Here is an 11,309-nt window from a genome sequence, read left to right on the forward strand (position 1 = left end):
TTCTGTGGCATCATTTTGTCAGTATTGTAGCATCAGAGAATGTTAGAGCTGGAAGGATCCTTAAAGATTGGATGGTTGAATCCCCTTATCCTTTGGAAAATGAAACAGATCCAGAGTGATTAAATATTATGCTTAAGATAATACAACTAATAAATAATAGTTGCCACTCTCCTCTCTCCCTTTCCTTTCATTTTCAATAAGTCATGCCATAATGTTTCCTCTACATTCATCTTCTTTTCTTTAGTTCTACTGCCATCACCCTAACATCAGTTCTTGCTACTACTTGATATATCTATTGCAGTAGCTTACTCAAATTTCAATAGCCAGGTCAAAATGCTTCCTCCTTTAGAAAATTTTCTCTGATTTCTCCCAGTTAGTAATTATCTTCCCCTTCAGATCTCATGTAATGTTTGTGTCTTTTTAATGTGTATATCATATAATATTTTGCATTATTATTTTTGTTGGCATATTTATTGGTATATTTATTTTATTTTTCGGTATTTATTTATTGCCATATTTTATTTTATTTGTTACCCCACTACTATAATGTGAGTACCATGAGCACAGGGAGAGTCTTATTTAAGTTTTAATTTTCCCTTATCATCTAGTAGAGCAGCACACATCTAGCTCTGCCCACAGTAGGTGCTTTTTATATATATATATTTGTTAAAAGACTGAATAAAAGTTGGAGTTTAGAGTTAGGAGGCATTTCAATTAAACTGAACAAATATTAGTTAAATGCCTCCTATGTATAAGACACCTTATCTAGAGCCCATATATTTTAACAGATGAGCAAAACTGAGAGGAAGAAACCTTATCTAAGGTAGAAAGTAGCAGAGTCAGGATTTGAGCCCAGATCTTTTGACTTCCAAACTAGCATTCTTTCCACTATGCTGTTTCCACAAAGTCATTTTAAAGAAATCACTTATAGTAAACTAGGTATGGACAATCTGTGACTACATTTTGAATGATTCTCAGTAGTACTGTTTGTTGAAGAACCATGGACAAAGTTGGGAAGTAGACCAGTTTATCTTAAGCTCTCCATCTCACATCCTTTTCTTTTGAATCATGTAACCTCCCCCATATAGATTTCAGTACCTTACTATTACTGAAAGCAGTGCTTCAGGAACTCATCCAGCCCCATTCATTCTCAGCCTTCCAGGAAGGCAAGTATATTTCCCCCCACAAAAGCCCCAAATTTTTAGCTAAAAAACCTGAGCTCACATCTCACCTCTTATTTTGTTGTTGAGTGACTTTTCAGTTGTATCCCACTCTTCACTGATTCTATTTGGGGTTTAATTGGCTAAGACATTGACATGGTTTCCTTCTCTTTTCCTTCTCCAGCTCATTTTACAGATAAGAAAACTGAGGCAAACACAGTTAAGTGACATGTCCAGAGTCACGTAGCTAGTAAGTATCTGAGGCCAGTTTTGAACAGAAAGATGAATCTTCCTGACTCCAGGTTTTACACTCTACCTACTGTGCTATCTAGCTGCCATCACCTCTAATAGTTTATTATATTTATACCCAATCTGTGAGAATGTCTTCTGAACTCATATTGGACTGATCAGCCACAGCCAAATGCACAATACTCTGACTCCAACCCTGTGATGTCATTGGCCTTTTTCAAAAATGAAGGATGAACAACATCAATACTGGAGATCTTAGGAAGCCCCTCTCTGGTCCTTGGTTTCTTTTTCTGTAAATAAAGGTCTCTTGGAAGTTTGTCCCTTCTTGTTTACAAACCATGATAATATTTAATGTGAGAACCTCCAAGGAAAAGCCAATCAGCTTCAAATAGACTCTGGTGTGAAGAGATCCAAGATTGACTTTTCCTTTTGAGAATTTGACCATTATTTATGAAGAAAATCTGTGAAGCAGTATAATCTGCATATACCACTTGCAATCTGATCACCTCTGGAAGGTAGAAGGAGAATGTAGAGGGGGAAAAGCATCAAAATAATCAATTATATTATCTCTCTTCTCCTACAGCTGTTTTTAGGGGAAGGTTTAAATAAATGAAAAATTCATTTCAAGCCATAGGGCAGTAACCTCCATTTCAGCTTCCCTGTAACAGACACTGTGTTTCTGTCTCTGTTTCTATTTGATACAGTGTCACAGGAAAAAAGTGCTAAACCCTTTCACAAAGAAAGCCTTTCAGTCCCCACATCTGAAGTTGTCTTCATTCCATAGGGACCTGTGTCACTCCAAAGCACACTGTCAACATAGAATACAGACAACCACAATATATATCATGTGTCAATGGGTACATTCAGACCCAGACTTCAGGATGCAGTAGTCCAATGTGGGTGTCATCTAAGAAAGGAACATATGGCATTGAATAATTAATATATTTTAACCTCCTCCATGGATGGAGGCAGATGTAAGACAAGGCATACCAAATTTGGAATGAAGGGACCTGAGTTTGAATCTCAGTTCTGTTAGTTATATATCTATATACACATATATATATCTGATTCAGGGGCAGTTTCCAAACTCTCTCCCCCTCAGTTTTCTTTGTGAAATGAAGGGGTCCAAGGAAATGCTTTTTGAGGTTTCTCTGAACTCCAATAATAGTAATAGTGATAATTGACACTTACATGGTGCTTGAAATTTTGATAGTTTTTTTATCTAGATCTCATTTGACTAACATTCTAACATTGCAAGACAACATGGAGTAGTAAATAGAGGATTGTACTTGGAGTCAGGAACACCTGAGTTGAGATACTATTTCAGACATTTAACCAGTGTGACCCTGAGCAAATCACTGAGCTTTATCCTCATTATATATGTAAAGTGCTTTGCCAACCTTAAAGTATTATATATCTTTATATACTATACTCTAGTTGTTATTACCTATTTCAAGGATTGTCCTGGGGCTCAAATGAAATTTTGTATGTAACATGCTTTGAAAACTTTAAGACGCTAGAGAAATATCAGTTATTATTTTAAAGTCCCCTCCCAATTCTCAGGTTTCTTTCAGGTTTTGTATTCTATGTTTTATGTTCCAAGATCCCTCCCAATGCTAGTATTCTATTTTCTGAGATTCCTTTCAGCTCTGATAGCCTGTGATGCATCAGTTAGGCTAACCTGGTCCCTTCCCCACTTAACCACACACCTTATACAAAGCTGAAATAAACCTGTTTGTATGTTTTTGTGAATGTCCAATTATTTCAGCTTCTGTTGTCCTCTCAATACAATATAGCATTAGGGGAAACCACATTAATCTGTAATCTATTTTGGGGAACACACGTCCTTTCTTTTCTTTTTGTTTTCTCTTTCTGGCTTAATGCACCTCCCCCGCCCTATCCCCACGCTATCCCCACCCCCATTTCTCCACAAATACACTTTCCAGTAAAGGGCTTGTAAACAGTAGGTACTTAATTTACTAAATTGACTAATTTAATATAAAAGGCAAATAATTATCTCTTTGTGTTTCTTCGGGGGAATCATTCTTTAAACTGCCTCCTCTCTTCCCCTCAACCCTCCCCCTTCCGGGAAAAAAAAATTATCCCCTTAAAATCCGCTTATGATGGCTTTTAAAAAAGACTTCACTTGTTCCAAATAGAAAATGGATGGAGACAGAAGCATCATGCAGGCCTCCCCTCCTAGGGAAAGATTCAGGTATTAAGCGAACCCGTAAATCCATCCCCCAAATGCGGCAAATCTCTCTCTCTCTCTCTCTCTCTCTCTCTCTCTCTCTCTCTCTCTCTCTCTCTCTCTCTCTCTCTCTCTCTCTCTCTCTCTCTCTCTTTCCCGTCCCTGATTTTCAGCAGAGAATTGATTTGGGCTAATGGCTTTTCCTTTGGTTCTGATAGCTGACTGATGCCTGCTCTCCGAGATGCAGAGGATGCGATCCATCTTTGCCAGAGGATGCGATCCATCTTTGCCAGGGTTCCCCGGCCACCCGGGAAGAGGCAGTGGTGGAAAAATAAAAGGGCGGTAGCCAATAAACATCTCCAGACAGCTTTCCTTCCGCAGCCCCGAAAAGCTGGAAGGTGTACTCACCGCCAGGCGATCTCTCCTCCTTAGGAGCAGACAAAGGCAAGTCCTCAGTTGTGCATCCCTCCCTTTCTGCCTCGGGATGGCAGTTCCCTCAGTGGGAATGGGGATGGATGGGAGACATTCCTTCTTCTGTGGCTGGGCTCTGTGTCGTCCAGGAAAACATGACAACTGAGGGTCCGCTGTTTTTGTCTGCAAAACTGGGGACCCTCAATCATGTTCTCCTAATGTCACTGCTGCTGCCGCCGCTGCTTCCGTAGCCATCGCTGGCGGGCCCTGCCTTCAAGGTATTTGATTATTCTCAGCTCACAGCTGGCGGAGGTTTAGGCTCTTAAGACAGTTAATTATGCTGCGAGAGAGAGAGAGAGAGAGAGAGAGAGAGAGAGAGAGAGAGTGTGTGTGTGTGTGTGTGTGTGTGATGTCTGCTACAACAGTACATCCCCCTTCCAGTATCCATTCCTTTCTATTGGTTAGAAGAGGAGTAAATATTGCTGAAGCCTCTTCATAGGCAGAGACAGAAGAAATGATTCTTGGTTGGGGTATGGAGAGCTAGAACAGTAGTGGCCTTATTCTTGGAGACTATTTGGGCTGGAACCGGACTGAGGATATAGAACATTGACTGGCAGAGCAGAAAGAAACTTAGAACACACTGTTAGGGTTGGAATAGATCTTGAAACACATTGGCAATATCCAAACTGGCAGGCAATTTAGAGCATAGAATATAGAATGTCAGGGGTGGAAGGGACCATAGAACATGGGATGTCTGAGCTGGAAGGGAATTTAGAGAACAGAAAATAGAATGTCAGACCTGAAATGGACTTTAAAATGTAGCATAGAGAATGTTAGATCCGGAGGAAGACTTTGAGCAAAGAACATAGAATGTCAGAGCTGGAATGCATCTTGGAATATAGAACATACTGACAGAGCAGAAAAGGATCTTAGAATATAGCACACAGAATGTCAGACTTAGAAGGAACATTACAACAGAGAACAGAATGTCAGAGCTCAAAACCTCCTCAGTTTTCAAAGGAGGAATTTGGGACCCAAAGAGAGGTAGTGATTTGTCAAGGTAACACAAATTCAATTCCTCAAACTTTTATATATTATTTATTATGGTCACAGCATTATGCTAGGCACTAGGGAAACAGACCAAATCCAAACCAAAACCTAAATCAAACAAAAAAGTCCTTTCCCTTAAGAAGCTCATATTCTACTTGAGGTGGGGAGTGAAGAAGGATATTATATATTTACAAATAAATATTATACAAGATAAACTGAGGAAATCAACACTACTTGGGGGAGATGAGAGAGGAAATCAAGAACAGTTTCTTAGAGGAGGTGACATTTGAATTGAAACTTGAAATCAAGAATGCTGAGAGGCAGAGAAGTAAGAGGTGTGCAAGAATGAGGGTTGTTATACACAAAAATGTGGAGGTGGGAGTGAGATATGGGAAATAAGATGTTGAGGTCAAGAAAGAGCTAGTAGTTCAAATGAGTCGAGAGAGTTTGTGGCATAATCTAAACTAGGCTCCTGGGGTTGCACTGTACCATGATGCCTCCTAGTCGAAGGAGAAACTGATCCCACAGGTAATAGAAATGACTAGCTTCTCTTTTACCTTTCCTAAAAAATAGGTGCTACAAGTTTCTCTGAGAGAAAGATGTTGAGTAATTCAGTAAACATTTATTAAGTATTGATTGTGCACACAGCCTTTTGCTAGAGGTAGGATGGGGATGAGGAGGGAGATGCAAAATTTAGACAAGATCAATTCCTGCCCCTATGGAATCCAAAGACTAAAAAAGTAGGCATCACAATACAGTTATAGTGTGAAATGATACATGTGCACATCAGAGATGTATAAGCAGTTTTGTGTTAGTTCCAAATATGAAAAGGCCGTCACCAATGAGAGAGATCAGGAAAGGCTTCCTAGAGGAGGTGGCATTTGGGCTGGACTAGAAAGAAGATAATTAGATGTTCAACAGGTAAGGGGAAAAGATAGAGCACAAAGGCCTAGTCATAGGAAAGAGATATCTGGTGGTACAATGGATTGAGTGCTAAACTGGAAGTTAGGAATATTTGAGTAAAGTGCCTGACACTATATACATGCTTATTTCTCTCCTCCCCACACTGAGCTCTGAATTGAGTCAGAGGACTTTGAATTCACTGCAAATTTGATCTTCAGCAAATTAAAACTTGCTCTGGTTTGTTTCCTTTTTTGTAAAAGGAGGAAGGTACTTGGACTAGATGGTCTCTTCTGAATCTTGATCTCTGGTTCTAAAATAGTTTGGGTTTAAATCCTGAATTCTTCATTTATTCTATTTGTATATGGGAATAGGGTGAGGATGAGGAGGGTGATGCAAATCCTTTCCCCTTTCTGGGTTTCAATTTCCTCATTTGCAAAATGGAAGGATTGGTTTATGTAATACATCCTTTAGTAGTACTCCTATTTTTTTTTCCAAATTAAAAAGAGTCTATTATAAAGTACACCAAGGTAACAAGGAGATCAGCCATTTAAAGATACTCTATCAATCTCCATTCACATTGGTAAATTTAGTCCTAAGGATTATGGTTACTACTTCCCTTTAGAGATCTAAAATTTGCCTTGGGGAGGGGTAGGTAATGTTGGTGTTGGTGTTAGGATTTGTTAAAAAAAAAAAAGTGCTCTATTCTATTAGCCCCTACTGGTATACTTTTCTCATGATAGTCAATTTATATCAATTAGTTAGTCTGGATTAGCTTTTAGAAAAGAGTTTACTAAATTGGCATCTTAAGAACAGTTGGTATAAATAATTTCCTCCAAAAGTATTTGCCACACTGCTATGTACATATATGTATATATAGAGAGGAGAGGAGACAGAAAGGAGAGACAGAGAGATAGAGAGAGATACAGAGAGAGATAGGGGAAGACAGAGAGACAGAGAGAGAAGAGAGGAGAAAGGAGGGACAGAGACAGAGAGAGGTGAGGAAGAGGTGGGGATACGGAGAGGGAGAAGGAAAACTCAAACTTAGAGTCCCATGTGGCAAAAGGAAGCTCACAGGTCCTGGAATTCCTTTTTGCTAGGGTTCTCAAGGTGTCCTATTAAGCACAGTATATCTCTTTTTCCTGCAAGACTATTTGTAGAGCCTAGAATTTTTATCCAGTCTGTTCTTGGCTTCTAATGCGACACTGACCCTAGATGCACTAACCCAGTGTCCTGAAATACTGCTTGGATGATGATAGGAAGATGGAGAATACAAAATCCTCTGGACTTTTCAAAGCTTTCAGATTCTTATCTAATTCTAATTCCAACTTTCTGATTTTACAAAGGGCTAAGTAGGTATGACCAAAAGCCTCAGCCTATCTGAACAGGTTCTCAGGCCTCCTTCTCAAATAGTGAAGAGTAGATAATGGATTTTATGGATAAATTCATTAGGACCTAGTTGGTGATGTAGATGATTTCAGAACCACCTTAAACCTACATGATCCCTAAGGTCCCATTTTGGTCTGGATCCTGTTATCCTCTTGGGATGGGATAAGTATATTTGTATAGTTATATTGAGAGAAAGAGACGTCAAACAGAGAAGGATATGGAGAGTTGTAGAGGACCGCAGATATTGGGGAACTGAGAAAAGTATACTTGAAGCAAAGATATTAGAGTAGGGTGTCTCTTTATGGGTCTACATAGTCTTATGTTAAGATGATATTAGAGAATTGGACTTATGAAATTTTAACTCCTATGATTGAAGAGTTTGACTCTTCAGGTCAAAAAAGAAGAAGATATACTCCTTTTAATCTGGAAATTATCAAAGATCTGAAAAAGGCTTGCACTCTTTATGCGTCTACCAATGGCTCATTGGCATGAGTTTGGAGCTCAGGACCTCTAGGTTGTGCAGTACTCTGAAAGTAGACATTCCGGGGACAAAAGATCGAAAAAGACTTTCCAAAATGGAGCTACACCCTGCTGTAAGTATCTTTGCTTCAAGTATACTTTTCTCAGAGTTCTTCAATACCTGCAGTCCTCCACAGAGAGTGAATGCTGTTTTCTGAGAAAATCAGGAAACACCTTATGGAGGAGGTGATGGTTGAGTTAGATCCAGGGGTCCTCACACTATGGCCCGCGGGCCAGATGCGGTAGCTGAGGACATTTATCCCCCTCACCCAGGGCTATGAAGTTTCTTTAAAGGCTCACAAAACAAAGTTTTTGTTTTTACTATAGTCTGGCCCTCCAACAGTCTGAGGGACAGTGAACTGGCCCCCTATTTAAAAAGTTTGAGGACCCCTTATTTGAAGTTAGTGGTGGAGAGGGTTGAGTATCTCATATTACTCTTCTTTACATACTCCTTGTTTCACTCAAACTGACTGTGTGCTTCCTCACAGTGATTTCTTGCTTATAGTGGATTCTTCTATACCCCTTATCTTTGCCTCTTGAATGATGTACTATTCATCAAGGTTCAGCTCCAATTCTAACTTTTCATCGAGGTCTTCATGGATCTTTAAACACATGTATGCTATAAAAGTGATTTCTTTAATTTTTCAAGGATCTGTGATTTTATTAATGTGGGTGGTACATCCAATGATACAGATTGCATCTACAACTTTAAGTGATCTTTGAGAATTCTAGTTCCTGAAAACATATCCCTTTGCAAGTCAAGCTGGGTTGATGAATCTCTCCAAACTTAGCTGGTCTGATCCTCAGATAACAAGCATATATTTTACTCCTACACCAGACTAGATGCCTGACTAGCTATGGTTATCTTTTTTTGGTAACTGGTAAACTCTATTTGTTCCCTAGCTCATAGTGCCCAGATAGCAGGTGGTGATGGGGAGATGGCTACCTATGGACTAAGAATAGAAAGCATAGGATGAGGTGGCAAGGGGGCAGTGATTGTTTTTAATGTATTCTAGTTATTTTGCCAGTTGATACTTTTGTGATAAAATGGTGCTTTCTATTTTAAGTAAGTTGTTGTTCTCACTGTAATAGGAGGCCATGTGAATCTTGACTGAATCAAATTGGGCATATTCAGTGAGTAGGTACATATATTAGGGTCAGCTAAACTGTGACTGCTGTTGTACATTCCATAATACTTAGTTTGTGGTTATCATCTGCTTTTTAACAATACAGATAAAGATGTTTAATAAACAGGATTTTTGTAATTGATGTCATCATTTTTCTGTGGTGAATGTGAATGCATTGGTATGACTTGCTAGAGAATATTTACTTCCATCCACACATTTATATGCATCTCTATTGATAATCAGAGGCCTTTTCTTTCTAAAATTTAGGATAATGAAGTTTTTTTCTCTCCTAGGATATAGGCTATCATCTATATATGTATCTCTTTTAGAAGATGTAACTCCTTTAACGGGGGCTCTATTTATTGTCTTTTCATAAAAAATACATGTTTTGGAATCCTGGAAAGATGATAGAATAGATGTTTCCTAGCTCTTCCCTCTTCACACCAGAAAAAAGACTTAAAAAGCCCCCAGCAATGGGAGATGGGACAAGCAAAAGTTCGGCAAAGAGTAGAATTGGAATTCAAATTCGGAGCATGAAGTATATTTTTTAAACTGCAGAACACTTTCTGTTCACATTATTTCCACATAATTTCATGTCTATAGGAAAGACACATCAGGAAACAAGGGAAAATGAACCAAAAGCTATTGGTATCTTAAGTATAGTTGATACAAAAAGGCAATAAATTAATAATTGGTTAGAGAAGAGATTTCAAACATTATAGTCCAGCTTTAATTCTTTGAGGAATTATTTTAGAGATTATAAAAGAATATATAAGCATATAGAACACAAATCAAAGAATGTAATTTCAGGACATATAGGAAGGGAAGAGAATTAATGAAGGGAGTAAAATAAAGAAATGTTTAGAAAAAGGGGCTGAAAAACTTCAGTGAACTAAAAAAAACTGGAGGGAAGGCGAAGAGAATGAATTTTGAATTTGGGCAAAAGGAAAGGGGAAAAAGGGAAAGAAATAGAAAACTAAATAAATCAATAATTTAAGTAATACCCCAAGTTTAGGGAAAGAATTGATTAATAAAGATGGTTGGGAGAAGAGAGCTTGTGAGAATAAGACTACATTAAAGTAGTTTAAGTAAAAGAGAGTAGCAGAAGGCCTATGAAAAAAGAAGTGCTATAATCTGTTGCTTCTAAGAAATACATCTAAAAAAGCAGAGACATACATGGAATCAAACTGAGCAAAACAAATCAAAATTAGTTGTGTATTAAGTGAATGCAAAAAACCAGGAGTTTCAATTATATTTTCAAACAAAGCAAAAATTAAAAAAATAAATGGCATCAATAGAAATAAAGAAAGTAGCATTATACTCAAAAGTACCATTGACAGTGAACCAATGTGAATACTAAATTCATATATGTGTACATGTGTGTATGTATGTATCAAATGACATAATTCTAAATTCATAAAGGAAAAATGAACTATATTGCAAAAAAAACCCATAGATTGTAACTCAGTAAGAGTAGAAGGCTTTAATGTTCCTTTTTTCAAAGCTGGGCAAATCCAGTAGAAAGATAAAGGAAAGGGAAAGTATAGAACTGAACAAACTAATGGAGAAATTTAGAAGTTAAAAAAAGCTAAATGTTGCTTTCTGAATGGGACAAGAAAATATACTTATTTATCAATACCACATATCATTCTGACCAAAAAATATACTATGTGTTTTGGGACAGAATAATTATCATATCAACTAAATCATAGGTTTAATACCTAACTTAAAATGGCTCTGTTTAATATTTCTGATTTTACTCTTTTTTTTTTTTTTTTTTTTTGGGCAAACTGGCTACTTCTACCTATTCAGGTTATCACTTCCTTTAAAACATATATTCCTAGAGATGTGACCAGAAACAAACATCATGTATGTGGCAGATCTAGGACTTAAATCAGGTCAGGTCTCTGGCCATTTGGACATTCTACTTCTTATAGATAATGATACAATAAAAACTGTAGGATCAGATGCTATTTGACAATCTATTTCCCATTACCCATTTTAAAGTCACTGTTCTAGGGTGGGGAGGAGTGATTTCAGTTGAAGGAAGCAATGAGCTTACCAGGGTACAGGGAGAAAGGGAATTGTAGGGGCCCTACCTGGGTAAGGGTCAGAGCACAGACCAAGAGTGAAATGACCACACCTTTTTCCACATCACATTAATGTGGATCTATTGAAAGCTGACAGGTCCCCCAGAACTAACTATAAAAATACCACGATGAAAAAGTCTTAAGCTCAGGACAATGATCCCCCCACCTCTAAGCAGAGTAAGCAGAGTCTGACTCTACCATAATGTCAAAAGTCAAGAAACAG

General features: G+C 38.0%; 1 protein-coding gene across 1 annotated transcript in view; it reads right to left on the reverse strand.

Moving 5' to 3' along the window:
* Positions 1-4,379, reverse strand: part of ATCAY (ATCAY kinesin light chain interacting caytaxin) — a 45,580-nt gene extending 41,201 nt beyond the window's left edge. The window contains exon 1 of the mRNA XM_031947855.1: positions 4,009-4,379. The gene's annotated coding sequence lies outside the window, so the exon portion shown is untranslated. The remainder of the gene's footprint in view (positions 1-4,008) is intronic.
* Between the last annotated feature and the right edge of the window lie 6,930 nt (positions 4,380-11,309).

Source organism: Sarcophilus harrisii, chromosome 1 (genome assembly GCF_902635505.1).
Source record: "Sarcophilus harrisii chromosome 1, mSarHar1.11, whole genome shotgun sequence".
Classification (NCBI taxonomy): Eukaryota; Metazoa; Chordata; class Mammalia; order Dasyuromorphia; family Dasyuridae; genus Sarcophilus; species Sarcophilus harrisii.